Source organism: Pteropus alecto, unplaced genomic scaffold, assembly GCF_000325575.1.
Source record: "Pteropus alecto unplaced genomic scaffold, ASM32557v1 scaffold202, whole genome shotgun sequence".
NCBI classification, from domain to species: domain Eukaryota; kingdom Metazoa; phylum Chordata; class Mammalia; order Chiroptera; family Pteropodidae; genus Pteropus; species Pteropus alecto.
Window position 1 is genome coordinate 2467484 of NW_006432451.1, and position 21722 is coordinate 2489205.

Below are 21722 nucleotides of genomic sequence, written 5' to 3' on the forward strand. Positions count from 1 at the left end.
TTAAATAAGGGGTTTCGGGGCTGCCTGCAAAGACACTAAGGTCATCCTATTCTAGAAAGGGTCCACCCACAATTCAGCAAGCCAGAGGGCATTCGGGAGCTAAAGGAAACAAGTGAGCAAAAAATTGGGTACTAGCTTCAGCCGGTCACTCACATCTGCACAACGAAGACTCCCAATGAATGACCTTCAACTCACCTAGCCTCATTATATCGTAATTATATGTGATGCATATGCCCTGAAGTTCATTAATATCTATAACAGACTGAATTCCGGGAACAGAACATGTGCAGAAAGCAAATGATGGGTCCCTGAGTCTTGTCAGTCTTAGTTGTCAATCAAGAAAGCCCACTCCTCTATGAAAAGTAACCACCCACAGCAAATGGGAATAAAAGCCCCAAAGACTTTTGTTACTGTGCCCTTGAGCCTTTTGAGCCACGCTTCTCTTGCTCAGGCCACTTCCACTTCTGGAAGTGTACTGCTGCTTTACTTTCCCTTCTAATAAAGCTTTTCTTTTCTGCTGTACTTCGGTGTCTTGCTCAATTCTTTGTCTGAGACATCAAGAACCTGGACAACGTGCCGAGAAGGGAACCCACTCTCCGGTAACACACACTTACAGTGGAGAAAAGTGTTCCACTGGCCACCCCTGAGATCCATGAAGGGGTAATGTAGGGAGGAGGCAAGAGATCTAAAATGTTAAATCCAGCTACATTCAGAGACAGCAATATGCTTCTCAGCCCTGCAGCCAGGCCAGGAGGACGTCTTCAGAACAACCCCATCTGCTGGGGTTGCTAACACATTCTCCACACCTGTGGAAGGGGAAACAGGAATAACAGAGTCTTTAAGTGGCTCCTACGCAAATAAAATTGTTCATTCCCTATGGCTAAAACTGGGAAACCTATGGATTAAAGGCTGGGAGCTGCCAGCTGAACTTTCACTCTACATATTTTTATCTTTTCACGGTACCTATTCTTCCCCTTCCTCACAGTATGTCCATATCAAAGGAAATGAGAACTAACGAATGATACATAAACAGAATTCCCTGAACACTCAGGGTCCCTCTCTGCTTCTGAGAGGAGACCACGCTCTGTCAAGTGTTAACCCCTTTTCTGATAAACTTTCCTTTTGACTAACTTTGGTACGTCAAAATCCTTTCTATACTCTCCGCCCAAGGACGTTCTCTCCCTGCAGGGCTTGGTCTCCCCGCCCGCCCCCCACTCCGGGAAATTTGCCCTGTCCTGCACGAGCAAGCAACAAAACCCAGAAAACCCTGGAACTGAAGAGAACGGTGAATGAGGACGTGAGGGTCATGGCCCAGCAGAGATTACAAGACACTGCTAGAGAAGGTAGAACAAGACCTTGAAAATGGATGAGCCTGGTGAAGAGGCCTATAGTTTAATTACTCACAAGCTGAAAGAGAAGAATGCTTCAGAATTTGGCCAAGAAACACAGAAGATCTAGTCAGCCTGACATTCAGGAGAGTGCAGTTGTTTGAGATGCAGAAACCCTGCTTTTCATGGAGCACCCTATGAGCATGTAATTAGGTCTTACTGGGTGCATCTGCCATTTTCTTCCAGGGAACTTTCTTTCCATAAAGAGACAAAAATATCAAGTGACTGTACAACAGACTACAGAAATTTTTTTTTTTAAGTTTATTGGGGTAACATTGGTTAATACAATTATATAATTTTCAGGTGTACATCATCATTTGACATCTTTATATTCTATTGTGTGATTACCACCCAGAGTCGTTTCCTTTAGCTACCATATATATGATCCCCTTTACCCACTTCACCCTCCCCCTACCCCCTATATTTGACCCCCTTTACCCCGTATACCTCCCCCTTCTTCCTCCACCGCTAGTAACCACTAGTCCATTGTCCATGTCCATGAGTCTCTGTCCTATTTGTTTGTTGCTTTTAGGTTTCTATCCCACATATAAGTGACATCGTGTAACTTTCAACTTTTTCTGGCTTATTTCGCTTAGCATGATTATCTAGAGGTCCTTCATGTTGTGCAAATGGCAGTATTTCATCTCTTCTTGGCTGAGTAATATTCCATTGTATATATGTACCACAGCTTCTTTAGCCAATCATCTATCATAGGACACTTCAGTTGCTTCCATGTCCTGGCCACTGTGAGTAATGCTGCTGTGAACATCGGTGTGCAAATATCTTTTCGGATATGGGTTTTCAAGTCTTTGGGGTAAATACCCAGTAGAGGGATTGCTGGATCATATGGTAGATCAATTCTTAGTTTTTTGAGGAACCTCCATACCATTTACCATAGTGGCTGTACCAATTTGCAGTCCCACCAGCAGTGTATGAGGGGTCCTATTTCTCCACATCCTCTCCAACATTTGTTATTACTTGTCCTGTTGATTATAGCTATTCTGATAGGTGTGAGATGGTATCTCATTGTGGTTTTGATTTGCATTTCCCTAATAGCTAGCTACGTTGAGCATCTTTTCATATATTTGTTGGCCATTTGTATGTCCTCTAGGAAGAAATGTCTGTTCAGGTCCTCTGCCCATTTTTTGATTAGATTGTTTGTTTTTTTGCTGTTATTGAGTCATATGAGTTCTTTGTATATTTTGGATATTAGGCTCTTATCGGAGGCATTGTTTGCAAATATATTTTACCATTCAGATGGTTGTCTCTTTACCTAGTTGAGGATCAGAAATATTTTTTTAAGATAATAAATTATTTAAAAGATGTCAATGTGTGAACAGAAGAGCAAAGCAGCTGTGATATATTTTGAGGAAACCAATGAACAGAAGGAGAAATTACCTGAAGAGGTGCCTGGGCTTTCCAATGCAATCTTCTAGAAGGCCTGAGGATCTGGATCCAATACAAAGGGAAAGTCTCTGTGTTTTCAGGAAACCAAGGGAGAAAAGATTGTAAAGGAGTATGGAAGGCTTGTAACAAGGAATTTAGCAAAAAACTTTAAGAGGGGGAACAAAACCAAGTAGGGGGAAGATGAAGTCTGAGTGTCATTAAACTAAAGAAGAAAAATACCAGACTTAAGAAGAGCATGAAGCTGTTACTACAAGAAGCAAATGATGATCGAGCAACATTCCAAGCCTTCCAACACCTCCAGAAAACTTTGTGCGATCACCTAGGGAGCTTTAAAACGACGGAGGCTGGGCCCCACTTCTAGAGAGCCGCACTTAATTGGTCTCAGGTCTGGCCTGCTTGTTGAGAATTTTAAAAGCTCCCCAGGTGATTCTAATGGGCAGCCAGGATCGACAACCAGAAGCTCTTCCAAAAAAGAAAGAAATCCAATTTGAATAATTGCATTATGCAGCTGACAATGACCAGATGACAACACTTTTTAAAGTGGGAAAAGGTCATGAACAATATTCTGGTTAAAAAATATTGTACTTGAACTGGAAAAACTCAAATGTCTGTCAATAGAATGGATAACCAATCTGTGGTGTATCCACACACAGAATGATCTGATTCAGGCACCAAGGACAAACCTCAAAAAGGTCAGACATAAAAGAGTACATTCTATATGATTCTAATTATGTGAAGTTCAAGAACAGGCAAATTTAGTGGTCACAGAAATCAGAACAGTGGTTGGCTCTGGGGAGTAGAGGTGGGACTTGACTAGAAAAAGCCAGAGATTGAATGTTCTCTACCTTGTTTCGAGAGGTGGTTACGCCAATGTATAAAATTGTCAAAATTCATCAAACTGAACTCTTACTACCAGAGTATTTTACTGTGTGTAAATTACACTCAATTTTTAAAAGGAATACCGTATTTGAAAAAACCCATTCCTAATCCAAACTGAGTGTTGAGATGTAAGCTCATCAAGAGCTTACAAAACAAGAGCTGTCATGTTTTCTGCCATGGTGATGGTGGAAAACAAATGCAGAACCTTGCTGCAGAAAGCAGACCCTTATCTCCTGCATCAGCAGAAAAGGGAGCCTGCAGGAGATGATGACTCCAGAGAGAGGGAATGAAAGGAAGGCAGAGATCTTTTAGCTTCGAGGAAGCAAAAAACTTCTAAGCAGAGAATTCAAGAACAAGAAGGCAATTATAGGGAGGAGAGAGAGAAATTAGTCTAAAAAACCTAAATGACTCTTCACGATTAGAAAGTCAACGTGCTCTGCTGCTGCTGTCAAAAGAGATCTTACTGGAGAGAAGACGCAAGCTGCCAGCCTGTTGACAGAAATTAATATAAGTAAAATCCAAGAACAATTCTTCAAATACCAGTGACTGTGAAACCAATTCTAGAAAAACAGGGTCATAAAATCCTACTATAGAGAGGTTCTCCAAGCTCGGGGGTCAACAAATTTTTTCTGTAATGGGCCGCATAGTAAATATTTTAGGCTGTGCAGGCTATAGGATCTCTGTTGCAAATACTCAACACTACCATTATAGCATGAAAGAAGCCATCGACAATACATAAATGAAAACTATATCCCAGTAAAATTCTATCTACAAAAACAGAGGGCAGATCTTCACAAGACAGGCCAAGACAGCTGACTCCATTCTAGTCAAAAGGAGTGGGAAATGGAGAAGGGGTCAGTACACATCACTCATGCATATTCAGTGGTCAGAATTTAATCCTTTGGTCATGTCGAGATGCAAAGGAGGCTGAAAGTGTGGCCTATTCTATGAGCAGCCATGTGTCTATCAAAAGTCAGCCATCTACCAAAAAACAAAAAACTACCTAGTAATAAGTTCGGTGAAGTTTCAAATACAAACATCAGTTGTATTTTTCTACACTTAGCAATGAACAATCCAAAAATAAAAATAAAATTAAGAAAACAATTTTATTCACAAAGGCATCAAAAAGGATAAAATACTTAGGAGTAAATTTAACAAAAGAAGTGTAAGACTTGGACACTGAAAACTACAAAACATCATTTAGATGTTTTGGGTTTTATGGAATTTACCTTATCAAGGCATGATTGATGAAATCATTGGCCATTGGTGATTGAACACAATTTCCAGCCCCTCTCCCATCCTTGGAAGGCTGATGAGGCTGAAAGTTCCAACCCTCTAATCAAGGTTTGTTCCCGTGGCAACTGGTACCGCCCCCACCTCCCCACCCCCCCATCCTTAGGAGCTTTCTAAAAGACACACTAACATAAAGTCAGGTGTGATCAAAAGGGTTTGATATGAATAACAAGGCATGCCTTTTTCCTTTATGGCTCTGGAGATTTTTAGGAACCAAGGACAAAAGACCAAATATTATAACAAAAAAATGCTCCCACATTGCTCTTATCAAGCTTAGGAAATTCTAAGGGTTTTAGGAGCTCTGTGCCAGAAACAGGAGGACAACCAAATACATATTTCATAAAAGTCCTAATATTATAGGCTCTTTGGCCCTCCACTTTGGCAGAGCATTCTACCCCCAATAAATGACAAAATCTATGTATTAATTAGGACAGCTGCTACAAATAATAGCCCCCAAAATATGAAAGGTTCACACACAATAGAAATCTCTGCGTGCTATGTACTGTAGTGATCAGGTGAGCAGTCTTCTTCCTTGCAGCCATTCAGGCACCCAAGCTGTTGGAGGAATCTAAGGCTCGGTAGCAAGACAAGCAGCAGAGTAGGGGCTAGACCACAGGCGGCCCAGCGTTTGGCCTAGAACCCAGTTTCTTAACCATGCTGAACCCAAATACCAAGTGAGTGTGAACAAAAAAGGGGCCACAAACTAAACCTGACACGCTCGAGGGAGGCCAGCAATGGCAGGCCCTATAAACTCAGAGACCGAAAGTTACCATATAGGATGGTCTGTACACAAAATTCCTAACTAAAAGTGGGTCGTAGCAGGTAGTCACACCCTGGGCCAGGGACTTTCTTGACAAAGGTCAATTTTTACCTTAAGTGAGCCTGTCTATAGTCTTTTTGCATCTAAGATAACATACTCTTGGAATGTCAGAATAATTCCTTTTTCTCCAGACCCCTCAGGGCACAACCTCCATACCAGAGCAGGAAGCCACAGAACCCTTCACTGTTATCTTGTTTCCTGCATACCATCTCCGTGTGCTATAAATGTTAATTATTACTGTCCTGTACTCACCAGTGTAAATGAAGTACGTGTCTCTCCATTTTATTTTTTATCCAATCCCAGAGATTTCTCTGCTTTGCTTTGCCCTACCCACTAATCTACCAATCTCGGGGGCGGGGGCAAAAGAACTACATGTTAAATCAAGCTATAGGCAGAGACTGCAATGTGCTGATCAGCCCTACAGCCAGGCCACCAGGAAACTTACAGAACAAAGGAAGATTTCTGCTGAAATTACTAACAAACCATTTCCCCATACGATGGACAGAAAACAGGAAAACCAAGTCTTTAAGTCACCACTACACAAAACAAACACAATCATTCATTCCCTATGTCTAAAACCGTGGGGAATCTATGGATCAAAGTCTGGGAACTGCCAGTGGGCCTTTCATGCTACACACTCTTACCTTTCACACTGTGTACTGACACCATCAAAGGAAAATGGGTAAACAAAGTCTTTAAACTGTAATTCATAGAAACTAAGAATGATATATAAACTGAATGCCCTGAACACTTGAGTACCTCTCATCGTCTTTTCTCTTAGCTCTCTCTCTCTCTGTCTCTAAGGGAAGATTACGTTCTGTCTACGGAGCGTTACCCCTTCTCTAATAAACTTCCTCTTTGACTCTAACTCTGGCATGCGCTCGAATTCTTTCCTGCATGAAGTCAAGATCTCTCTCTCCCTCCCTCTGGCCGCAGGGCTTGAGCTCCCCCACTCGGGGGAATTCGCCCTGTCCTGCATCACTACCACCAACAAATTTCACGCAACCCTCCTTACATCTCCTCCTCTGATTCTAAAGTGTAAAATAGGCTGCAAAACTGCCATTCTCTGGAGCAATTTTTAATCTGTTGAGATTTTGCTTTCCAGCAATTGTCATCCGTTTGGCTCAAATAAACTCATTAAAATTCTCTGCAGGTTTGGACGTTTCTTATGCTGACAGTGCTTAAGTCCATTCTAGTTTCATAATTTTTTTATGTCTTGACCCTGCATCATGAGGATCATCGTTATCAAATGAAGCCCTGTGCTGGCTATGTTATTCTGGTGTGTAGAAGATTTAAAATGAGTGTAAAATTGAACAAATGAATGAGTGAACGAATGATGACTACTATAATGTGACTTCAATTCTTTCTTTCTCATTGGGAAGGAAGAAAAAATTTCCCCCTTCCCTCCTCTGTTTCTTTTAGCTGGTTAAATAATCAAACCGACACGAGACAGAACAGGAGAAAATCTAATTCAGTATGCACAGGAGCCCACAAGCATGAGAGACTCAGAGACAGGAAGGTAGGATTAGGTATATATGACATCCTAAACTAGGGACTGAGGTAAGGTGCCAAGGGCTTTAGAAGGGAAGAGGGTCATTCACAGATCCATAAGAGCAGATGTTCAGTAATCAGATGTTTGCCCCAGCAGACAGATGAGTCAACAAAAGCTTATCTCTTGTAATAACAGTTCTTTTTTATGGGCAAGGCCCCTAATTTAAATTCTAGGTAGTTAGGAGGGGAAACAGAAGTTTCTCTTGAGCCTGCAATGTCTCCAGTACCTTTAGCTCAAAATAATCTGCATACCATCCATGCACATCTTAGGGTGACTCGCTCTGAACCCCTCATTTTGGATTTACTTGGAGCTATCTTTTACTGTAAACCACCTCAAATCCTTTTAAGTAGTAGTGGGTTATAATATGAAATATTATTTCAGAGGTGTGGAAATGAGGGGCCCCAGTGGAACCAAAACAGACAGGACACTAACCTGTCTGGTTAAGCCACTGGGATGTGACACCAGAGGGACTATTTTCCATATGAAGGTCATCTCCCATGTCATTGTGTGGCTCTGGTTTTTGCCCTCTTCCTTCTTGCTTTAAAGTCTTTGGCTATGGCTTTTTGTACTCTGTGCTCCCAAGAACAATTTGATCCAATCCAATACTCATGAATTAGTTTCCTATGGCTGCTATAACAAATTACCATAACTCGATGGCTTAAAACAACAGAAACTTACCCCCTTACAGTTCTGGAGGCTTTCGAGGAGAATCTGTTCCATGCTTCTTCCAGCTTCCGGTGGCTGACAGCAGTCCTTAGCTTATGGATGCATCACTCCAATCTTCCAGGCCAGCATCTTAAAATCTCCCTTCGTTCCATCTTCACTTCACTTTTTCTTCTCTCTATCAAATCTTCCTTTGCATCCCTCTTATAAGGAAGGATACATACGTTTGCATTTAGAGCCCACCGGATAATCTTGGGTAATCTCTCAGGCTCAGAATCCTTAATTTAATCATATCTGCAAAGGCTTTTTTTTCTATACAAGGAAGCATTCAAAGGTTTCATGGATTAGGACATGGATATCTTTTAGGGGCACATGGATTCATTCAGTAGTCACTACTCAACCACTTACTGAATATTTGTATGGGTCCTCATTCATTCTTGTGGGTACATAAAAATTTATAAAATGAAGTCCTTGACTTCTGATTTTAATGATTTTAATACAATAAAGTCGATATTCCACACACGCACACACACCTTTGTCTAGAAATTATCTGTATCAGTCAGGATCCGGTCAAGAAAACTGATACCACACTAATTATCTTAAGAGAATGTGAAATAGGACATTGGCTAACCAGGCAGGGACTGGAGGACGGAAAAGGCAAAAATGGGACTCTGAGGTCGCACAGAGATATGTGCTACTAAGGAAGCAACTACCTCCGGAAAGGGCTGGACAACAAAAGGAAGATCCTAAAAGCTACCTCTGAGGAAGGGTGGTATCCAGCTGCTGCTACTGTCCCAGCAGCTCAGAAGAGGAACCTCCCAAAACTGGAGCTCAGACCTCCATGCAGAGGAAATACTGTTTCACTGGCGGGGGAGTATCTCAAGGTACTGTGGGAGCCTGGATCTGGGACTCCCAGAACAAACTGGAGGCTGAAGCCAGCTGTTGCTGTCTGAGGCGAAATGTCCATTGCTGATGCAATGCTGATAAGGGCCAGCAAATGCACAGGACTTGTCCCAGCTCTGGTCCTCCAGTCTCCCTCTAGTGGCCCCTGCTGGCAGAAGCTCAGAGGAAGTCAACTGACAGGAGAAATGCAGCGATGTTCCAGCTCCAACAAGTCAGAGCAGAATACAGAAGAACAGATTAAAAGCTAAAAGACAATAACAATCCACACGATCGACCTCTTTGGCTACTCAGCATCCATATCCACCCCTCTACCCATTTGAACTTCCGTATAACAACAAAACAACTTTATGCTTCAGCCTAACAGGGTAAATGCAGCTATCCTTCGAACAAATGAAGACACTCTCACCTTTTCTCCTCAAGGAGATACACGAAGTCCCTACAGCCATCTCTAAATGATGTCAATTATTTCTAGATTCAATCACGGTTCTAGCTGAATATTCTGTATCTAGAGACTAAATTGTAATATTAACCACCAATAACAATCCTTATATTTAAAAAAAGGGGGGAGGGGCAACTGAAGACAGAGAAATGCAGATGTCCCTCGGTATCCATGGGGGATCAGTTCCAGGACCCCCTCAGATCCAAAATCTGTGGATACTTGAGTCCCTTATATATAAAATGGTATATTTGCATATAACTTACACACATATACTTTAAATCATCTTAACAGTACTTACAATACCTAACACAATGCTATGTAAATAGTTGTTGCATTGTTTACAGAATAGTGACAAGAAAAAAAAATCTGCACGTGTTCAGTATGGACACAACCACTGTCAATCTAAGTACATAGTACACGTCAACCACAACATAATTTTTTTCAAATACAGTCATGAGTGCCTTAACCACAGGGATACCTCTGAGAGATGAGTTGATAGGTGATTTCATCATTGTGCAAACAATGTAGAGCATTGTCGACAAAAGAACGTCTAAACCTGTAGAAAATTCTTATAAAAATTTATTAAATTTTATTTGAGCCAAACAGAAGACAGCAAGATCTCAACAGACAGAGAAACAATGCTTCCCAGAATTATACTTTGCAGGGTTTTTTTAATACATTTGGAATTAAGGAAGGAACAGTAAATGTCGAAATAAGAAACATCCAAACCTGTAGAGAATTTTGATGAGTTTATTTGAACCCAGATTGATACTTACAAGGAAGCAAGATCTCAAATGCTCCAGAGATTGATAGTTTTTTAGGGTTTTTTTATGCATTTGAAATTAAGGAACATAAGGAAGATTACATGAGAGGTTGGATTACAGGATAAACAATATTATGTATTTTCTTGAGGGTGGTTATGCTTATTCCAAAAGTATGTTAATGTAGATACACAAAAACAGTGGACAGAACTTGCTAAAGGCAAAGATAAAACTTTTACTAAAGAAGTTATACGCTTGAGGCATGACTACCCACCATGACCTGCCCAGTTAGGAATTTATGATCAGATCACCCTGTGAGGTTACTTTCAGGTAGATTTATTACAACACCCCTTTTCTGTCCACAGTGTACTTACACAAACCTAGATGGTACAATCTACTACACACTTAGGCTGTATGGTATGGGCTATTGCTCTATAGGGTAGGAAAAATAAGTTTTCCTGTACCCTTCCGGGTTCTTGGCTGAGGCATCCCTGTAATAAAAGCCAGATTAATGGGAGAAAAACAAACAAAAGTTTAGTAACACATATACCTCCTGTATACATGGGAGAGACCTAAGAAAACTCAGTAACTCACCAAAATGACTAAAGGAACCACCTTAAATACCATCTTCAGTTGAAGACAAAAGACAATGAGGCTGAGGGGAATCAGTTCTGGAAGGTTACCAGGAAAAGCACAGTAAATGAGGATAAGGTTGTTATTTATGCAGCTTTAATTTTCTGTCTTCTGCATTGATAAGAATTTCTAGAGATAAGGTCATCTCCCTCTTCCCAGTACAGCCAGAGAGACACTCTTACAAATGGAGATCTCCCTTACAAATGTAAATATACTTTACAAAGGGTGCCTTCTACTTGGTTTTCAGAGGCAGGTCTGCTGTTCCTTAAAATTAATCAACCTAAAATAACCCTATGCCATATTAGATGGAGAAAATTGAGTTATTTCCTTAAAGGTAAATGTAACTTTTTGACAAATTCTGTTACCCTACAGTTCCTAGGCTAAGAACCTGTACAGCTTGTTATTATATTGACTACTATAGGCAACTGTAACACAATGGTAAGTATTTGGGTAACCCCTTGCTCTACGACTTTACTATGGCTACGACTTTACTATGGCTACGTCACTAGGTGATAGGAATTTTTCAGCTTCATTGTAATCCCATGGGACCACCCTCGTATATGTGGGCCATCGTTAACCAAAACATTAGGCAATACATGACTGTATTTTCAGTTGGTGGTTTGTTGAATCCGTGGATGCAGAACCTGGGCCAACTGTATATATGTATTTCTTTGTGCGTATGTGTATGTTATGGGTGGAGTCGTGTCCCCAAAAAGATAGGTTAAAATCCTAAACCCCAATACCTTAGAATGTGACCTCATTTAGAAATAGGGTCTTTGCAAATGTAATCAAATTAAGATGACATCATTATGATGTGCCCTAGTCTAATATGACTGGTGTTCTTATGAGAAGAAAAAAATGTCATGTGAAGTCGCAGACAGAGGGAGAGCACCATGTTCTGGTGAAAATAGGGTTGGAATAATATGTCTACAAGCCAAGGACCACCAAGGGTGGCTGGGAACCACCAGTAGCTGAAAGAGGCAAGAAAGGATTTTTCCCTAGACCCTTTGAAGGGAGCATGATCCTCTCTACACATTGATTTCAGATTTTCACCTCCTGAATGGTGAGAGAATAAATTTCTCATGCTTTTTAAGCCACCCATCCTGTGGCTTAGTTACTAGGAAACTGATTATATGCATATAACAAGCAAGAAGGAAAATGTACCTAGCTAGTACATGCTTGTTTTTGTAACTCACTACCAGACCGTAGTTGATGTTAATAACTTGTTTCTTCCATTCCCCATCCTCTGTTCCCTTCACCTTCAGCTAGCACCTCAGTTGAATTCTTTATCTGATGGAAGTAACCTTTTATTTAATTCCTGAAGGATATGAATTCTCAGTGGTCTTGTCTTTTGTTGGTTGCCATTTTTTTTATTAGCTTTTACTCTGAAACATGAAAGCACTAGGAGGCACCCCAGAGAACATCCGAGATTCTAAACATAGTCCTGACTTCATTGTGTAATAGCAACCCTATTTTTCCTTAGTTATTAAGTTCAATGTTTTCAGCAAGTAGAGTAACCCCTTCCTTCGAGGAGCCCCACATGTTCAGGTGGCAGTCTCAGCTTCCAGATCAATGAAATCGGTGTTGTATCCCATGGTGGAAGCATTCCTCTGTTGGGAATCATGACCTTTAAACCAGCAGAGCTCAGATTTGCAGGAATAGGAAGCAAAAATTTTACAAATAGGTTATTAGATGTAATTGTGAGAGGAGCTGCTTACACGTCCACCTTTTGACTTCTAGATCTGTATACTCGGGGTGCTTCTTCAAAGCAGTTTATCCTGTAAGATGAGCCTCCATATTTCAAGATGTTGTCTCGCTTATGACTTGGTGGTTCAGATGGGCACCTCAGGTCACAGGGCCCCTTGATGTCCCATGGTCAAACATTCAGTCTCTGTCGGAGCCTAGTAGCAAGTAGTATTGGACCTGCTGGGTCAGAAGGCCCAAGTGGTGAAGCCATTTCCCCTGCAGCTGAAGCCTGCTGCATAACCAGCCTCTCCATACTCTCTTAAAGGATCTAGGCAAGATTCTATCCCATTGACTCTCTCCTAGCTCCTGGTGGTTCTCGGCTGTCTTTGGTGTTCCTTGGCTTGCAGACACATTACTCCAACCTCTGCCTCTGCTAGAACATAACATTCGCCCGGTACAAGTGTGTCTTCATATGACATTTCCCTCATCTTAGAACACCAGTCATATTAGATTAGGGCTCACCCTAATGACCTCATTTTAACTTGATTACGTCTACAAAGACCTTATTTGTAAATGAGGTCACACTCTGAGGTATTGGGGTTGGAACATCAACATATCTTTTTGGGAAATGCAATTCAAACTATAACACACACCTCCCTCAAATCCAAAAAGACCTACAAAACATTGGGCCTCATTTTCAGTCATAGATACTAGAAAGTACAACATTCACTTTTAAGGAAATAACTCAGTTTGCTCCATCCAAACCACTGGACCCCAGAAATTTTGTTGAGATGGCAAGTTCTTACATTTTTATGGGCTGTCTCCCACGCCCTGTCTTGCTTGGGCCTTACTAAGAAATCTAAAGTCCTTACTATGACCTCCTCATTAGGTCTAGTCAGAATAATTTCATCAGCAAAGTGATGTTCTATGAGACAGCAGAATGATAAAAATCCCCGCAGACGAGGTTATGAGGGAACAGGTGGATTGGCCTTGAGGCAACACTGTGAAGGTCTATACTGTCAGGCGGAAGACAAACAGGTGAGATAAATGCAGGTGTGACAGGTAGCCTGCAGTTTCCTCACGCATGCAGTATCGCTTTTAGTTACCATCTGGATAGGGAGGGCAAGTTTCCGGGACCCTTCCTTGTGGTTCTTTACTCCATGACAGCCCTTATTCAGTGGTTCCAAGAGGCAATGTGAGGATTCAGCCACTGGCCAAGAATTCATTCAAGAACTTGGAAAATAACCACAGGTTGGGTCTATGATCAACCTTGGCTCACTGTGATTTATAATCCATTTATGATCCAACCATAAGCCCCTATTGGCTTTTTTGATTCCCAGGAATCAACAATTCAAGCCAGTGTCTAGGAATCTCTAAAAAAGTCTGAGAACATTTCTTTCCTCAGGACACAGTTACCTGAGGAAATGGGTTCAGGGCCTTTTGAGGAAAGCTTTGGAGAGATTTATATTACATGTTTATGGGATTTTGCAAGATCCTGTCTCAAGGGGACGCTGGTCTCAATTCAGGCTTCCTATCTATTTTATTCCTAAGGATACCACAATCAATTAGCCACCCTCAAAACCTGTGTGGGTCCAAACATTCTGATCCCCATTTACTGATGCCCATTATACCTCTGGTGACTAAATGCTGACACTTGGTCTCTCCTACTCCAAGACTCCAGCTTTCCAATTGAAATATGAGAGCCCATCTCAGGGATGGGTCTCCCCAACTACTCCTGGCCTATGGGAAACAGCCAGCACAGAGCTTGTCAAGGACACTGGTACTCCTCTTACAACTCTGTTTCTCTTTTTTTTTTAATTTTTTTTTCCACAACTGTATTTCTAATGCCCTCATGTTGGGTGTGTCTCCTGGGACTTCTCAGGGGATGCAGTGAGGAAGGGATACATGCGAAGGTCACATGTGGCAAATCCACTTCACATTTCTCCCTTCATATGCTTTTCGATTCCTTCTACATAATTCCAGCACCTCAACTTCACTAAATGGAGGCCATCATTAAGTCCAAGTTTCAGTCAATCTGCCAAGCAAACTGCTAACTCCTACTAATCGAACTGGTATCCCTTCTCCCAGCTGCACAAACTAAAATACTGTGGCAGATTGCAAAATAAAATGGCCAAAAATCCCTCGCCTCCGCCCTGTCACACTGTGACTTTACTGCGACTTCCATCAAGAGGTGGGATCTATTTCTCCACTCCTTTATATCTGGGTTGGCTTTGTTATATACTGTGACCAACAGAATATGGCAGACATGATTTTGTGGTCTCCAGAAGCCTTGCAGCTTTCACTGTCTCTTCCTGCTCGGAGACAGTCAGGGAAGGAAGCTTGGGTTGACCTCCTCCTGGAAGATGAGAGGCCATGTGGAGAGATCGTCCCAGCTAATGGCCAGCACCAAAAGGACAATTATCACGGGTAATTCATCCAGTCCCAGCCAAGCCACCAGATGACTGCCACCGCATGAATGACCCCAGATGAGACCAGCAAAAGAAATGCCCAACTGAGCTGAGCTAAATCACTAACCCACAGAATCATAAGGAAATAAAGTGGTTTTTTTTTTGTTTTTTTTTTTTTTTTGATGCCACCGAGCTATACAGTAGTAGATAACTGGGATACACATCTCATCCAGAGTTTCTGGTAAGTGATCTAATATTGATGAATCCAGTACTGTAACAGAAAGGCCCTCTCTGACGAAGCCTAGCGTCAGCTAAAACTGCAACTACAAAATGAGCAAAGGGGATGCCCAAAACAATGAAGATGAAGAAATGGCAGGGGAGTTAAGGGGAGAGGGTTCACCTGCAGCTCAGATCTCAGGGGTACCCAGCAAAGAGAGGTCCCAAGGCGAGAAACCTATCATTCAGAAGAACAAAGCCTTGGGTGTGACCAAGGGGAGAGGGCCAAGGCCAGGTGAAGGGCGAGTTCACAGCTGGAAAGGAGTCAGGGGACTGAGAGGCCAGAGTGGTATTAAAGAGACAGGCAGTGTGTCAGGTGCTACACTCTCCAACGAATGAGGAGTGACCAGGGGTCAGTAGACGTCTGCAACAGTAGTATTGTTAAATAGCATGAGATTTAAAGCTGGGAGTTTGCGGGGAAGAGGGAAGGGTCATATTCTGGAAGTGGAGCAAGGACGTCACCAACCCTACCTCCTGGCCCAGCGGCAGGAGGAGTGAGGGAGAGAACACATCCACCGTTGGAGCTAGGAGTAGAGGAAGCAGTGTCTTCAGGGAGAACCAGTTTTCCAGAAGAGCTGAGTTCAAGGAGGCCCAGTGGAGAGTTTCAGTAGTTGAGGCGGGGGGAGGAGGGGCGGGCAGGGTAGGGGATGAGATGAGCGAAGGGGAAGAAAGACCAGATGGGGATTAGATTCAGGCAGAAGGCTGACTGGGACATAAACGGATAAAGGTGTAATGAGATTAGTCCTGGTATCTGCAGCAGGGCAGTGGCGGGGCTGAGTGGCTGGCAAGGCTGTCAGGGAGAAAAGCAGGGTGCAGAGAAGTGTATATAGACATACCATGGGGAAACAATCCCATATATATGCAGGATGGGGGTGGGCGGTCTTGCCAGGTGTATGCGGTAACCTAGGCCAAGGACGTGGGGATGATGGACTTTTCCAGAACTCTCTCCAATCAACACCTTTCCAAGAATGGTCAAGAAAATTATTTTTAAAAAGTCAGTGAAAGAGAAGAGAGCACAAGAACAAATCCCAATATAGATTTGATGTAATACATATCCATGGTGGAATTTCGACTGGATTAGAAAAGAGTAGTAGTTTATTTAATAAGTGATGCTAACTCAACTGGCTATCTCACCAGGAAGAAAATAAGGTAGAACCCCTACCTCTTACGATAGCCAAATAAAAATAAATTTCAGACGTCTTAAATATATAAAAGTAAATAATATTCAGAATATATAAAACAGAGATTCTGAAAGACCTTTTAAACCAGACCAGAAAGCCAGAAACTATAAGAGAAAAGATAGCACATTTAATTACATAAAGATTACAAACTGTTTATGGTAAAAGATACCTAAGCCAAAGTCAAAAAGAGATTAATAAAATAAAAAAACATTTTAAAATCTGTGTGAGAGACAAGTTAATATCTAGATTATACAAAAAATTCCTACGAACTGATGAGAAAGACAAATAATTCATTGGAAAAAAGGAAAAGGATAGAAAGAGTTCGCAGAAGAGCAAATCAAAATGTCTGATAAGCATATGAAAAGATGTTTAGCCTTACTAGTTGTCAGAGAAATGTAAATTAAATAGTGGGCCATTTAATACCCACAGATCAACAAAAAATAAAAACACAAATGACACCTATTGTCTGTGGGGATATGGAGGAATGGCTCTATTCTCATTCATTGCTGGTAAAAATGTGTTTCATTATAGCCTTTTTGGAAAACAATCTGGAAATATCTATTAAAAATTGAAATATACAGCTGGCAATTCACACCTGAGACTCAACCCCCTTAAAATTAAAAACGAGAGCACGCAAGGATTATATGTATGTACAAGAATATGTATTGTAGCATTAGTCACAGTGGTGAAAACAACAAAACAAAACAAAACTGAAAAACAAAGAATGCTCTTTAATAGGGCAATGAATGAATAAATGGTAGTGCATCCACATTGTGGAATATTATACAGCCATCAAAAAGGATGAGTTAGAGCTATACAAACTGATACGAAGGGTTAAGTTAAATAAGCAAGAAGAAGAGATGTGTATATATAATGCAGTTACATTTTTATATAAAAACAGTGACAAAAATAATTCTACATATGTCCCAATATTTTTATGTGAGATTCTTTCAACAAGCGGGAAGTTTAGAAGGCCACACACCAGAGTGTTAGCATTGGTTTTCTGAGAGAAAAAAATCAAAATGAATACATAAGTAAAAACTTTAAAAGAAAAAAATAGCGTCTATGATAATAACCATTTTTTTACCAACTTTTTGTAAACTAACACATGTGGATGTGTATTAACGCATAGAGAGGCAAACGGAGGGACAAGCGCCAACGTTATGATGGTAGATTTTCTCAGAGTAGGAGCATTTCGGGCGATTCTAATTTTCTTTCTCTTTCTTTTCAGTATGCTTAAATTTTTACAGTTGTAAGGGGGGTTATGCTCGGCAGGTCTTGTGGAAGAGGAAGAAGGTGGAGGCAAGGAAACTGCTCTGGCACCTTCTATCCCAGGTACCTCTCCCTGCCTGTTCTCTTCAATCACTCATCACAGTCAGAAAGTAGCTTGTTAGAGCGGTGGGGTGCCAGGGAAGTGTGATGTCATGGGCACCCAGGGAGAGGGCCTGGAAAAGGAGGGACTGCCAAGAGCCTCAAATGCTACAGAGAAGGCAGGTAGGACAAAGACTGGAACTGTCCCCACAATTTAGTGACATAGAAGTCTAAAGACCTTGAGCAGAGCAGCTGTAGTGGCATACAGGCATCAGAAGTCATCCTGCAGAGGGTAGAGGAGCATGAGGGGGTCAAGAGGCAAGCCTGCCTGGTAGACCAGAACAACACAGGGGCGGAGAAGGGTGGTTTGAATTAGATACCAACTTTAAAACGTGTGAGGGGCTACATGGGTTTTCAAATTTATTTAAAGGAGTATACAAGCATAAAAAGTGGAAATCACAGCTGTAGACAACCCCTTCTGAAAAATGGCTGTGAGTGAGAGAAAAAGGAGATGGCAGGACCTAGACGGGATTAGGGAACTTACTCCAAGATAGAGAGCTGAGCATGTTCATAGGCTTATGGGGCTGGGCCAGTGGGGAGGAGGAGGGGGTCCAATAGGCTTGACAAGAGATAATGTGTGGAGCCCCAGGGAGGCCCATGTTCCCAAGCCTGGCTGCACATCAGAATCACGCGGACAGCTTTTTCAAAATTCACATCTGGGCCCACCCCAGAACTACTCACTCAGACTTTCCAAAGATTGAGCCAAAGAATCTGAACTTTAAATAAATCCCTTGAACAGCATTAGAATATACAGCAATTATCTAGAAATAAATCTAACAAAAGATGTGCAGAAAGCATAGAGAAAAATGTTTAATTAACTGAATAAATGTGTGTGTGCATATACACCTGAGTATACACACATAGACACATTACATATACATATAGATCATGTTCAAGGATTGGAAGACAAACTTCCAGGGCACAAACTTCCAGTTATAAGATTAACAAGTTCTGGGGATCTAATGTACAACATGGTGATTATAGCTAATAATACTGTGTTATATACTTACATGTTGCTAAGACGTATATCTTAAATGTTCTGACCACACAAAAGAACTGGTAATTATGTGACAAGAAGGAGGCGTTAGCTAATGCTATCATGGTAATTATTTTGCAATATATAAATGTATCAGATCAACGAGTTGTATACCTTAAACTTACACAAGGTTATATATCAATTATACCTCAATAAAGCTGGAAAAAATAATTACTTTAGGTCCTCCTATCCTATATCTTCTCTTCTTAACATGTGCCTCTTTTAAAAATAATAATAATAAAAGGATTAGAAGATTCCATGTTAAACAATTTATTGATTTATAGATTCGATGCAATCAAATTAAAATCCATTAAAAATGTTTTGTTTTTTTTTTCATGCTGGGGAGGGGGAAGCTTGATTCTAAAATACATATGGAAATGAAAGCACCAAAGATAGCTTCCTAAAAAAGAGCAATATAGGAATATTGCTCTACTGGAGCAATAAGACTTTTAATAAAACTACAGTGATTCGGAGAGGGTGATATTTGTGCAAGGAGAGACAGACTGAGCAAAAGACTAAAAACTGACACTTGGGTTGTGATTCATGTGGCACTAAAGAGCACAAGGAAAGATGAGCCTTTTCAGTAAACAGATCAAGTGTTCATAAGAGGAAAAAAAGAAACCAGACCCTTACCTCACACCATATACAAATCCCAGGTGGGTTGTCATTATATGGAGAGCAGAACAATAAAGATTATAAAAGATAATAGAAAGTGAAAGAGAAGATTTAGGATAAAAACCTCAGAATGGTAACAGATTTCTTTTCATGACACGAAAGCACCAATCTTAAATGAAAAATCTGACAAATTTGGTTTCATTAAGATTAATAAATACTCTCCTCCTACTGGTTCAGCTATGGTGGCCGTGAAGACCCCAGACGCCAAGGCCAAGGTGACCTGAGCCTAGGCAGTGTTGGTGGTCATCATCAGTGAGGCCCAGGAGTTGCAGGACATGCTGAGAACCAAGTTGGGGTCTAAAGCCACCATGAAGATGCTTGTTTCTGGTGCTGGAGACATCGAGCTTACCAAAGATGGCAATGTACTGCTTCAGGAGATGCAAATTCAACATCCGACATCCTCCTTAATAGCCGAAGTAGCAATGGCCCATCCCTGGTGATGGTACCACTTCCAACGTCCTGACCATCAGAGAACTGCTGAAACAGGCAGCTCTCTGCACTTCTGAAGGTCCTCATCCCGGAATAATAACAGAAGGATTAGAAGCTGCAAAGAAAAAGGCGCTTTAGCTTTTGGAATAAGTCAAAGTAAGCAAAGAGGTAGACAAGGCAACACTCATGGATGTGGCCAGAACATCTCTATGCACTAAAGTTCATGCTGAACTTGCTGATGTCTTAACAGAGGCTGTAGCTGACTCCATTTAGCCATTAAAAAACAAGATGAACTTATTGACCTTTTCACAGTTGAGATTGTGGAGATGAAACATATATCTGAAACCAATATAAGCTACATCAGAAGTCTTGTTTTGGACCATGAGGCACCACATAGTGATATGAAAAAAAGAATAAAAGATGCAGACATCCTCATATGCAGTGTGTCATTAGAATATATAAAAAAAAGTGAATTCTGGCTATATATAATGTATACATATATGTATGTATGTATGTATGCATGTATGTATGTATGTATATATGTATATATAACAGTGCAGAAGAGAGAGAAACTAGTAAAAGCTGAAAGGAAATTCATCAAAGATGAAATTTAAAAAATCATAGAACTGAAAAAGTCTGTGGTGACTCAGATAAAGGATTTGTTGTTATTAATCAAAAGGGAATTGACACATTTTCCTTAGATGTTCTTGCAAAAGAAGGCATTGTAGTTCTGTGCAGAGCTAAAAGGAGAAATGTGGAAAAGCTGACTATTGTTTGTGGTGAGACAGCTCTAAATTCTTTCGATGGTCTAAATCCTGATTGTCGAGACATGCAGGACTTGCCTGTGAGTATACGTTGGGAGAAGAGAAGTTCATCTTTATTGAGAAATGTAACAATCCTCTGGTCAAAGGACCGGAGAAGCATACACTCACTCAAATCAAAGATACAATAAGAGATGGCTTGAGGGCTGTTAAAAATGCTGTGGATGATGGCTGTGTAGTTCCAGGTGCTGGTGCAGTGGACGTGGCAATGGCAGAAGCCCTGATGGAATATAAGCCCAGTGTACAGGGCAGGGCCCAACTCGGAGTTCAAGCATTTGCTGACTCATTGCTCATCATTCCCAAGGTTCTTGCTCAGAATTCTGATTTTGACCTTCAGGAAACACTAGTTAAAGTTCAAGCAAGACATTCAAATTCAGGTCAACTTGTGGGTGTGGGCTTAAACACAGGCGAGCCAATGGTAGCAGCAGAAGTAGGTATATGGGATAACTATTGTGTAAAGAAACAGCTTCTTCGCTCCTGCCCTGTGATTGCCAACATGCTCTTGGTCGATGCAATCATATAAGCTGGAAAGTCTCCTCTAAAAGGGTGAATTGAAGCTTCCCTTATACTATCTGAATTATGAAGAGTCTATAGAGTGATCCTAAGAATACAGCTATGGAATTTTTGTCCAAGCTTCAAATAATTTTCAAAAGAATTTTCCTTTCCCATATGAAAAAAGGGAGAGAACCCTGACCTACTCAGATTCCAAAGTCTGAAATTATAATTACGGTGTTTTTTTAATTGCAGTCTGTGTACACACATAAAGCAGGCCATTTTCACCCAATGAACAGGATGTTTTTGCTTTAGGTTCAATGATAAAAATATATGTTAGAAAAGCATGTTATCTACCTTATTAAATATTATTCCTTGAAAAAAAACGGATTAATAAATAATTCCATTTATACAACATTCTAAAACAGGAAAACTACACCAATGTTTAGGGAAGCATACTCAGGCCGAAAATGATCAAGGGACGTGATTGACACAGAAGTCAGGGAGGTGCTTCCCTGTGAAAGAGAGGAGGGGCTGACAATGTTCTATTTCTTGACCTTGGCGAGGTAACATGGGAGTTGGCTTTATAATATCCATTAACTTGTACAT

The 21722-nt window shown here is 41.0% G+C and overlaps 1 pseudogene; it reads left to right on the forward strand.

Annotated features, from left to right (window-relative positions):
- The first annotated feature begins 19550 nt into the window (after positions 1-19550).
- On the forward strand, positions 19551-21171 carry LOC102897503 (annotated as a pseudogene).
- The last annotated feature ends 551 nt before the right edge of the window (positions 21172-21722 follow it).